Source organism: Acanthaster planci, linkage group LG02 (assembly GCF_054643075.1).
Source record: "Acanthaster planci isolate LZ-2023a linkage group LG02, COTS_SCS, whole genome shotgun sequence".
NCBI lineage: Eukaryota > Metazoa > Echinodermata > Asteroidea > Valvatida > Acanthasteridae > Acanthaster > Acanthaster planci.
Window position 1 is genome coordinate 13,579,063 of NC_141778.1, and position 12,500 is coordinate 13,591,562.

Genomic DNA, 12,500 nt, shown 5'->3' on the forward strand with positions numbered 1-12,500 from the left:
TGCACAATATGCTTCAAGGACCACAGGGTACTACTGTACCTGTACAAGGGGCCAATTTCATAGAGCTGCTTAAGCACCAAATTTGCTTAAGCGCAAAAAACCTTACTTGATAAATTAGGTAGCCAGCCAAAACTCCATGTAATGTACATGTACATGTATATTGCTTTGGGATCGTACCGGTATTTAGCTGTCTTTTGGTTAGCATGACAATCAGATAGAGTTTGAGCTGGTAACCTTTGTTTTTTAAGCAAGGTGTTTTCATGCTTAAGCAAATTTTGTGCTTAGGCAGCTCTATGAAAATGGCCCCAGCTGGACTGTTCAATGTTACTTCCTGCCAGTAGCTCTAAGCATAGAGCAAGGATGCTCTAAGGTATGCTTTCACAAACCAAAAACTGGACATCAATGCAAGTACCGGTAACACGAATTCCTAAATGTTAATAATATACCGGTACCGTACAATTTACCCACACTTAAAAAAGGTACAATTTATGATCAGCAAAGAGCAACCAACATTGATAGACATACATGTAAATGCTGGTAAAATTAACAAGTGTGAACACAAACACCGCTGATACAAAGAGACCACAGCTGTGAGTACATGGGCACTGACACAGGACAGAAGCAGCTGGGGTCCATCATGTTCAGAGGGTCTGTTGCCAGACAAAATACCATGGCAAGGATTGTAAGCTACATGTACAGTACAGTACCAGTGGGCTTATCACTGACGATGATGTAATGTGGAATGCCAGCCAAAATCATGCCTACATGCAGAAAGAAACCTTTAACAAATGACTGAAATGTGGCCACCACTGCTCCATCTCAAGGACAATCCATTTAACACAGCTTGGCTACCATTATTTCATTCAGGGAGTCTCAGGGATGGGTCATTATTATTTAATGGCATCAAACAACCAATGACCTTCCTCCAGTTTGTCCAAAACAAAGTACAGTACATACATGTACATGTACGGGTAGCCTCTATTGGTACATTCCCAGATCATATACAGCTATATGTACATGTACAATGTACACATATGGTTGGCAGTACATGTACATGTATTCAGAATCCTGCCACAAGCAGTACCAATACTGGTAACCTGTTCAAGGAACTTCATGTACATGTACATGTACATGTGTACATGTGAGAGTACCCGTACATCAATTCTTTAGGGCCAAAGAAAGATCACTTGTACACAATAAGAAATTGGTCCCAATCAGCAGGTACATGTACCATACCCTGGTAGGGTGAGGAATCATTTTTACTTGGAGCATGACTTGGACAAATATCCAAAAGTCTTTCAGGTACAGTACATGTACATCTAACTTGTGGCTGATGGCCAAAACCGAAAGAGGAACATGACATTTTTACGATTTCTAAAGCTGTCTTTAATAATCTCCTTAACTGCATCATTACAAATCAGGGACCTCATAAATACAATTTGTCGGGTAATTACAGGAAAAGTAATGTTGTGATTGACCCCATGGGGCCTGACCACACCCCTTCCTCTTAACTCCTTTACAGATGACCTCTCTTCTGCTGGAATGTTGTTTATGATTATTGCTCAAAGTTCATGACTCTTTGCAGGGGCAATGTCACTGTGCGAAAAACCCTAGCTCCAAGTCTTGATAGTACATGTACATGTACAATAGAAACCAGTCTGACAGGCATTTACCCGGTACCTTCAGGGGTGTGAGTGGCCACTTAAAATTAAAGCTGAAACAGCTAGCAAAAAGCTGAAATGTAAGAAGTCCCCATACGCTTGTACACAGTAGGTGTACATGTACAAAAAAGCTAAAATTCAGGTTCAACGTCTAAACTACCGGTTAAAAAGCTAAAATCAGCCAAAAAGCAAAATTTTCACACCTCTATACATTGTACATGTACACAGTAAAAATTGGCATTGTACATATTTTTATAGATCCTGTATTTTAACCGTTTTTGCAGCATGGTAACATTTGGAGAGCCACTCGATTGTGATTAAGTTTGCATTTGGTAATCCATCAAGGCTGTTGCCATTGCAGTTGTGTATTGTCTCATATGTTCTCTATTTGTTTATGCCTTGAGAAATAAGAAATGACATAAAATGAAATGAAAAATGTACCATGTACTAGTAGTACTTCATGTTCACTGTTCTTTGTGCATTGAGGATTAAAATGAATAAAGCTCCAAATGAATGTATGACATTCACACTACATGTACCGGTACATGTACAATGTACATGCAAACAATAAAGAGTGGAGTATTATTTAAATTGGAGGATTTAGACCTTTAACACAAGGATAATACGGTATTTCAGATGTCAATGGAGAAGTTAACAGCTTGGTGGCTCATGCCATCGAGATTTGACTCCATTTCAATCTCTGTGATATTCTGGCAGAATCATGGCTTTTACAGTTACTGCCTGGTGTGTACATGTACATAGAGCAAAACTACATGTACGGCAGTCAAAGTAATGAATGGAGCTTAGCCACCCAAGTATTCATGTCTGCTGCCTGTTTATTTGTTTTGGGTGCTCCTTTATTCGACACCCAGTACATGTACATTTTTGTATCCCTGTTACCATTTTAGGCATCTCTTACTCCACAAGTCCAGCCTCAAGATCAAACACCTGTGACAGGGTTGGACCCTGTTTCTGTTCAGCTGACCTTTTGTGACCTGGGTATTGATACAGGAGGTCCAAATTACAGGTGGTAGGCCTACATTCTACAATTTTTTTAAATATCCAACAGACATGTACATGTACTATGCATGAGAACTCTGCTGGTAGTCTGTTCTCTAAGTACATGTACAAACATATTTATGTACATACCAGTATAGGACCTATGCACTGTACAGCATGTGTACAGGCCCTACATGTACATGTAACATATACACATTTTTACTGGCATTTAAACGCTGCACACATACAGTGTACATGTAGGCTCCACAAAACTGTGTTCTGGTACCGGTATACATACCAGGTACATACATGTATGTACATGTATAATGATATATTCAAATCACACACACACAGTAATACCACAGAGACATTGTCTTTTGCACTTACCGGTACATGTACATGTACACACCCTGTACATGTACCGGGTACAGTAGCACAAATGGAACTTGATCTCTTGCAAATTATGTACCGGTATAGCCTACCGGTCCATGTAGAAAGCTAGTGTGATGAAGTTTCATTTGTACGCTATTTAATTTATTATACATACTCGTACATGTATCTTACAAACAATGTAAACAATTTTCCATGCCCTATGGAAATGTTCATCAATTGTTATAAAATAATGTGCCAGGGGTATGCCACCCACACGACTATAGAAGCTTTCCAAACAGCGGTATTACATGTACCTGGTACATTTACAAACAATGTCCGAGTTTGTCAAACAATCATCGCCACAGTCATATTTTACCAGTATTTCAAATGCTGTATTACAAATTACATCTTGTAAGATGCTCATGCGCATGCACGCATAATATTGGGTAATTTTACAAGGATGTGACACATTTTATGCAGATGAAACCGAGTCCTAAGCTTGAATGAAATACTGTCTTGAGAAAAGAATCACATATGTTTACAATGTACAAATTCACAAGGTTTGTACATACACGTACACATATACATGTACACATGTAGGCTACATGTTCATGTACATGTGTACATGTACAATACAGGTACATGTATACACTCTATCACTGCACACTCCAACATGTACATGTACAATGCTGCCCTCTTAACAAAGTCCCCTCCCTCCCCCATGTACTAATTCCAGCTCACCTAAATTCCACACATGCAGCTTTAAAGTTTAAAGCTGTTGGCATTTTCAAGGACCCTGGTATTTTGCACAATGAAAAACTGCAATCATGCCACATGTATAATATGAGTGATGTTAAAGAATGCCCAAAGAAGAAAAGAATCCTATTAATGGCCAAAACAAAATGATGCCACTAGAAATGTTTATGACATCATGAAAGCTCACCTGACATTACTAGCTCATAACCAACAAAGACTAACTCCAATTATGGTCATGTCTAGCAACACAGGCAGGCAGCGCCCCAAAATAACGACTCCACATCAAACTAACAAGTGCCATATATCATACAGACAGACAGGGCTTTTTCTGGTGGATCATAAATCATTCCAGGCAGCTTCAAATTCATCTGGAGCTCTGAACCCAGACCAAACTCCTGTACTTTGATCCAGCAGTCCAAAGCTGTGCAATGAACTGGACCATGGCATCAGCCACTGCTGTTTCACAGATCAAAATTCCCAGTGTAAGATGTAGGGTAATCTGGTGCCATTAGAAACACACTCCGACATACTTAAATGGTAACATATTGTTCCAGCTCAAGCCAGCCAAGGTTTCTAAAGCAGAAGCTTTGCTGTACAGTGTACATGTACGTATATTGAGGAAAATACAGTGATTTGAATGCCATGCTTCTGTATACATGTACATCAAATACCAGTGCATGAGCGATGCATTTACATGTACCTTAATGCATCAAGAAATTGTGGATAGACTTGTGTGGATTTGTACATCAATTACACAATGTACATGTACATTTTTTATGTACACACTTTATTTCAGGACATTACATTAATCCTAACTGCAATAACGGTTCATTATGAAGCAAGACTGCATTAAGTCTACATGTACCATGGCTTTCTCCATGCATACATGTACTAGTACCTCACATGTACATGTAAAATTAACATTCATTGTGTATACTGTACCAAAGGCTTGGCTTCAGGATTTACATTTGTATAGGGGTTTGTTCATTTACCCTACTACATTATACAGTGTATTTGACCATGGTCTCCTTTAGGCTTTATGAGGCAGAGTTAATTTAGAATTAGGATGCCATATCACAGTCAGTCTGGATTCCATTCAGTCAATCTTAATAATCTCCAGTCTGACTAGTCTCAGGGGATTAGTACAGGTACATGTACCTGTGTTGAACTTGATGCACTGCTGATGTTGTCTGATGAGTTACTCAGTGGACTGGCAACATTTAACTGTACATTTCAGATCAAAACAAACAAGTTGCCGGTACAACTGTACATGTAAGATCATACCGGTATATGTACTCATACCGGTATGCATCAAAGATATGAAGGCTCCAGCTATCAATACATGTACTGTGTACATGTACACATGTACTTGGCACATATAACATGCACTTCATGTAAAAGATATATGTAATTTTTAATTCACCAATACAAAAATTTAACTTAAATGGGAAAACTTGCAGGTATGATAAATTTTCAAATGGTAGATGTCATCATCTCTTTGAATTACAGTAGGTGAAAAGCACTAGCATGGGTTTAAATGAGACAATTACATACGATTATTTCTAAAAGCAGGTTTTTTGTTTGAAAGTGAAAAAAGAACTCCAAACATGTGTACAGCTGTGCTGTGCATGTACACTTGTGTATACATGTATGTTGCATGTACATGTACATGTATGTAGACAGTCTGACACTCCAACACATCAGATGCACTTGTGCTTATTTTGTATGGTATGTGCCGCATTACAGGGTACATTTTTATCACAAGATTAATAGCTTCAATCAACTTTATTTCAGTTCCATACAAGTATGTCAAGACATATTTGTTGCAGCACTGCAAACTATGAATCAACTTCAACAGCACCTGGCAAACTTAAGACTTTCCAGAGAAATTAAAATGCCACTTCCCAAACTGACAAACAGTTTGAACAGTTCAAAGAATTACGGGGGGAATTGATCAATAAATTGTCTCCAAGTAACTGTCATTTATGAGTCAGAAGAATTGTCAGTACAATAACTCCATAAATTGTCTAGTTACATGTATCCCATTTAAGGTTAAATCTCATATCTCTCAAACATACCGGTATTCCCAAGCCAGAGATGTTTCTGGCTCTTTCTTCTGAAACAGCACAAATTCCCTTTACTTTCAATGAGGCATGTTTAACCAATGTTCAGCCTAAATGTATGACACTTCTGAGTGCCAATAATCAAAGCACATACATGTACATGTAACTTAGTTTTTAGAGAGGTGATTATTCCTCTCCCAGTGGAGTCCAAACTGATGGCTTCACCCTCCTAGTCCTAACATGTCGTGACACTAATCCACTCACACACAAACTGTCAAGAGCAAACTTTTCTCCATAAAACACTACAACAGTACAATACATGTGCAGGGCAGTGCCACTCAGTTCAGAAAGCCATCTGAGCTGTTGGTGCAGCCCAAAGACACATTAAAAACAAATCAGGGGTCACAGAGGTCAAATAATCTGTGGTCAAGTCCACACCAGACACAGTTTGGATAGCTTTTGCCTAATGAGAAACAGGTGTTAACCACAGTTCATAGCCTGTGGGATTGTCTGAGAGTGTGAAATCAGTTTAATTGTATAAACACGTTCTACCACGGAGAAAGTAGGGCATTAATTCAAAGCCCATTGTACAACTTTTCCATAAAACGTACATGTACAATGTACAATTGTAGCATGCATAGAACATACTAGTAGCAGCCTGTCACTGTCAGTGCAGAAATGTACATGTACATAAAAAACAAGGACCATCAAATTCAAAGGGTGGGTGTTATACCATGAAGGAATATGGTTATACCCTATGCCAAAATGAACCCACTGCAGATGAATGTTCCTGTTATCCATTAAAATAAGAAAACAGAAGTTCCATCAAAAAAGAACCAGCAATATTTGAGCCATGATAAAGATGCCACAACTTTAATGTCACTGGATGGTGAACAAGTGCACTTCATATCGTCCACACAGTGCACGATTCACAGAAATTCCACTTTTGAAAGAAAAATTGCTGCATCATGTGGTTGAGTCTTGGAGCCCTGTCCTACAGGTACGTGTATATAATGGGATGCGGTCAATTTAGAGTCAGGATGCCACAATCAATCAGTCTTGTTCCCTGTGTTGATTATTCAGTCAAAATGATGTCTCAAGTCTCCAGAGGTTGGTTCCTGTGCTGAAGCACTGATGTTGTCTAATGAGTTACCGTAATGTTCAAACTAGAATTTGTAAAGGGTTTTAAACGGTGAATTTCAGAATACCACTTTTAAACAAAATTAATACCCATGTTACATGCATTTAGCTATTTAAACCATCTGCGCAAGAACATGTGTGCATTATTGATACATGTACCTTAAACCTAAATTAATAAGTATACATGTACACATACGTACATTGTAAGTGCCTGGAACAGCTCAGTTTTGGCACCTGTACATGTACCATACACCAAAGCATGCACAAGCAATGATGTAAATTGTTCAACATGTATCCCGTATATGTACATGTACTAGTACATGTATGTATTCATGCACAACTAATAATATGACTTTACTTTGTATTAGAACTTCACAGGAAATTCAAGGTGAAACTTTTCAATAATCCATGTACTGTAATCATGAGCAAAAAGCACACTGTGGAAAAGTGTCAGTCATGACTCACATAACATCCACAGACTTCAATACAATTGAATAAGCTACCGGTGTTCAAATACTATGAACAACGATGTTCCATGGGAGAGCTTCGATGTACAATAATAAGAATAATTTTAAATGAACCGCTTCTGTATTGCACATACATGTATCACAATTTCATAAAAGTCTCTATGCGCTAGACGAGCAAAAGGACAGTGAGGAATACACAAAAGAGAAAATACTATTGTAGGAGTAATGGAAATGACACAGTAGGGAAATAAATTCCAAACATCACTTACATGTACATGTAGGAAACCAGTACATTTTTCAGACCCACTTTCACCGATTTTTTTAAGCTACATGTACCAGGTAACTCATTCCACTGCTCTGCTGCTGCTACAGCAAAGGATTACTCTCCTTAAAATTGCATGTTACATGTACAGTACATGTACATGAGGGAGACATCAAGAGCAATTTGGATTGTGAGCGTAAATTTTGTCTGGGGTGATATGCACCGGTATGCATGTACATGTACACATGTATACAATACATGCATGTACGGTACCATGCATTTGCCTCATATTGTAAAACAGGGATTATACTGTACATGTACATACATGTACATGTACATTGCAGGCAGTAACTGCAATCAAACAATTTGTTTCTCGGGAATTCTGATGGTGGTTTTAGTTGACAAGTGTTATTAAAAATAAATTTCAATAACATTTAAAAAGATCAAAGCTACATGTACAGTACATACATGTATATCGGTACATCTCCATCCACAAAATACATGTAACTCTTGCCTTGGTTCAATGCACAATGTGTAAAGATACCTGTGAATCAAATATGACAGTACCAGTATCTTTATACACTTGTATAAGAGTACTGCTTGACTGGGCATTTCATTTTTGGCTGCAGTGCAACACCTGAATTTTGCAACTATCAACAAAAGCTCCAATCTGGGTGCAGTCGTGTGATATTCCAGCTGCTTATGTTTGCGTATTGGAAAGTCACTCATCCAAACGCTGAATAAATATCGGCCGTTTGTTGGAATGCTGGTTCTATGAGTACAACTTTCTGAAGCGGAATGTTTTCTTTCCCAGCACAAACAGAACTGCAGCAGTTTGCAGTGAGTAAACACTTTTTTAATGAAAAATAGTTTTGACAGAAATTTCACATGAAAATGTATACGTATAGATACATGTTTACATACATGTAGCTAGTAAGTTTCTGCGTCACATGTACCGGTATGACACCTGTATGTATTAAAGGACCTGGGAAATTTTGCATTCTACATACATACCAGTGCATGCACATGTGGTGCAATGTAACCATATTTTGCAAATATTTACTACAAAATTTATTTCATTTGCAAATGTTTCACTTTCAAAATGCATACACGTACTGGCAAGTTTGGAACCATTTTTATTTCCACTTATCCCAGTCAGGAAAAAGTTGACAACTGATTGAGGGCAACACAGCTGCATACATTGTCACTTGTATCATTCTATGGTACTTTCCAGTTTCATATGGTTAGCATATGAGTTGACTGATCAGAACGTAAGTTGGTCAGTGTACAAGTTGGCAGACATACAGTGTAAGAGTTGATCAGTTTCTGATTTTTAATGAGTAAATTTATCCTAAACTGTACTTTGTCTAAATCCTTATCCTACGGCATGAATATGAAGTTATATTGACAATATACTTGTATTTTTAGCAAGAGACCTGGAAAAGATTTTTCACTGTAAAAGTCCCCTCCCCCCAAAAATCACTGCATTGTAGAAGTTTGTATAGGCCTACACTACGTTCTGTGCTGGTCATGCTTGTTAATTAGGATTCAAGAAATACAATTAAGAACCAGTTCACAGTCAAATACCCACTGCCTCACTTTTGAAGGTCAATATACCGATTTTTTGTGATTTATTCTACATGTAGTACACCTACAGATCTGTAACAACAGAACTTTGAATTTAAAATTAAAAGAATGCAAAACTTGTGGAGCTTCTTTGTCTCAAGAGTGAACGTTAATCAACCTTGTTTAGTTGCAGCCGACTCATACTTGGTGTGAAAGCGAATGTGAAATTGTGACCTCAGATCAAATTCTTGTGCTGCTACCCGTAGCCCCACGAGTGTGGCAAGGATTTGCCTTGCTGCAAGGTGAGTCTCCAGGCCACACTCAGGGGATATCATGCTGCAATTCATACATGTGAGAGCTAAACACAATGCAACTCAAGTCATGTTACTGAAAATGTTTAGTGATGTTGAATTTGCTTCACTTTCCAAATTGTTTGAAGCAAGAACTAGCCTGTACGTAGTTAGGTGTGGAAACAAAATCGGGATTTTACATTTCATTTTCAGCCTGAATCTGATTGTTCTGGGCAAGAAACAATTGCTGAAGAGTCTAGTTATGGCATACAGTTTCTTTAGTTAATGTCTCCAAATTTTAAATCTGAATCATACAGGGCAGCGCGGACATCCAAGACCGAGTTTCACAAAATTGCGGGTAGCAACCACACCACACCGATGAAAACAACTGCAACGAGTGCGCACCTACGTACTGATCAAAGAAAAGATTATGTAACCCGATCTTCAGACTAGCTGGTGCATGTGTACATGTACCTCATCATGGTCGCTATTTTCTCCGGCGCGGTACCAGCCATTTTGCGAGAATCCCGGATGTCCGCACTGCCCCCATACATGTACAAGTACATTTACAGTAGTAGGCAAGGCATTCATCAGGAAACATCACACCAACTTGATGGTTAGATTAGGACACAGCTAGAGCTGAACAAGTAATCTTTATAGCTTATTTGTAAGTGCTAAACAATTTGGTGAGTTCTGCTCCAAGCATGCTGAAGGTCTGATGAGATGCTTCAATATCACTAGATGGGGTTGGGAGACTGTTTCAAGCTTTAGGTGATCCTGAAATGTTCACAATTCTACATACCAATTTCTACAAATAGACCTACATGTATAACTGACAGTGTAACTGTACATCAAGTCAAAGTCTCAAAGGGGCCTTTGACATTCCGTAATTAAAGCATTAAGGCCTAGCCTACTTAGAAAACACTTGAAAAAATGTCACACCAGTCTCATGAGGCTTCTACACAGAGTGTCAAATGATGTCCGTATCTGGAACTCTTTTAGGCCTAAATACACATGACACTGCGACTCACGAGTGGACATGGGTGCCTTCTATCATATATCACGACTGGTCAACGTAATTTCACACGTATGTACACGCGACACAAAAAATCAGCAGAGCAGGCCTAGATCAGCACATTGAAAGTAATTAACAATGCTGTGGACCAAAACACAACTTTTTTGGTGATATACATTGTTATCAGTGTAAAACTGTGCAACTGCAAGCAATGCAGTCGACGAATCTTAAGTGTAGCGTAAGTCCACGACTTAGGCGACGTAACTTGTGGATATCTGCTAAGCGGTGCACAGTGGTAGCCCCACGCGCAGGCCTACCTTTGCACATGCTTCCTCCATGCTCTGCAGCAGACCTTAAAGTCACGCGTTGCTATTGTTCAGCTCAAAAATATCAATTCATCTTTGAAAGTAACCTTCCGTAAAAAGCAATGATACATACCTTAAATCAGGGCTTATCTTTTTTCCAAATTTCCTCCAACTGCCAGTTTGATTTTTTCGAAACTCAAGACTTAACGTTGCTGCCGATTACGATACATGTAAATGCGTGTGTACAGCTAGCTAGCACCGGGAATATGTTATTATCAGAATTACCCGAACGACGTACTTCAAAACGAGCAAGGGTGAATCCAATTCCAAGCGCGTGCTTCGAGAAAAACTTCGTCCTTTCAGTCGTCACGAACGTCACCATCTTTCATATCTCTTTCATATGTGGGCACTTTTTGATAAAAAATGGATCTATTTAAAACAGAGTTGATGAGAATCCGAACTCATTACTGACCGAGACAAATGAGCGAGTCCTTCCAATTAACAATGCGTTCCCCTCTTAAAATAATGAAATGACCCACTCACTTGCCACCATTTGCACATACCATGCATTTTTTCTAAATCATCATCCAATCTGCTTCTGAATTTTTTAATTTGATTACCGGTGTGTACATAAGGTTGACGCATTATTGCGCCCTTAACAATAAAACCGATGGCGCTACGTGTACACGTATGTGTAGTATTTGAATATTAATTCGCCAACGAAGGAAATTGTCACCTCCTCTTCAGTTGCTGGGATTACACTTGAAAAAAAACATTTTATTTTTAGTTGAGAAAAACGTGATCTTCCAATTTCTCTAAAAAACATTTTTTTCCTTTGGATTTGCAAGGGCATCACCAAAGAAAACTTGTAGGCCCTATTTTCTGCTCATTATGGAAAATACAATATCTTTTATTTTGTTCTGTTGGTCAGAACATGGAGAAATAATGGTCAGAATAAAACCACTCCCACAACAGTATGCTTTGTTGCTGTGCAGTACACATTGGTGTATTTGAAATACTTGTTTGTGGTCCAGTCACTCGCAAACTTGGGCTTTCACTGCAACGCTGGGGTATTTCACTCCTTGTAAACAAAAATGCAGCATACCATTTATTAGAATTTAAGGTTAACAAATACTTTGGGAGGCCATGCTCTCTACTTTATTGCAACCTGTTCTGATTCACACACTTAACACTGAGTGGGACTAACTCAACCAAACCAGCCAGCACAGCAGCTGTACCATAACAGAACCTTTACAAATACCTGTTCAAAATGACATGGATGGATTCTACCACAGGGCACAATGCCCATCCATTCACTTAAATTTTACGCACGATGGCGCGAATATTTTCCCACAGAAGAGTAGGTCATTTAACTCTAATCTTTGGGAGATACGCACAAGTAAATGTGACTTCTCAGAGGAGGATTTCAGCTACATTTTCATACATGTCCGTCTTGCTATACCAGACCCCCCCTGTCAATTGGCCCCACCCCTTTTATCTTGTTTTCATGCCTGTCAATAGAGGGCGCTATTTCCCACAACAGACTAGAGCTGTCTACAGGTGCAGCCCACTAATTCAAGTGAAGATTCCTGGCCTGCTTATTA

At 38.8% G+C, this 12,500-nt stretch overlaps 1 protein-coding gene across 11 annotated transcripts in view; it reads right to left on the reverse strand.

Annotated features, from left to right (window-relative positions):
• Positions 1 to 12,500, reverse strand: part of LOC110973191 (uncharacterized) — a 61,371-nt gene that overhangs the window by 39,075 nt on the left and 9,796 nt on the right. The window lies entirely within an intron of this gene.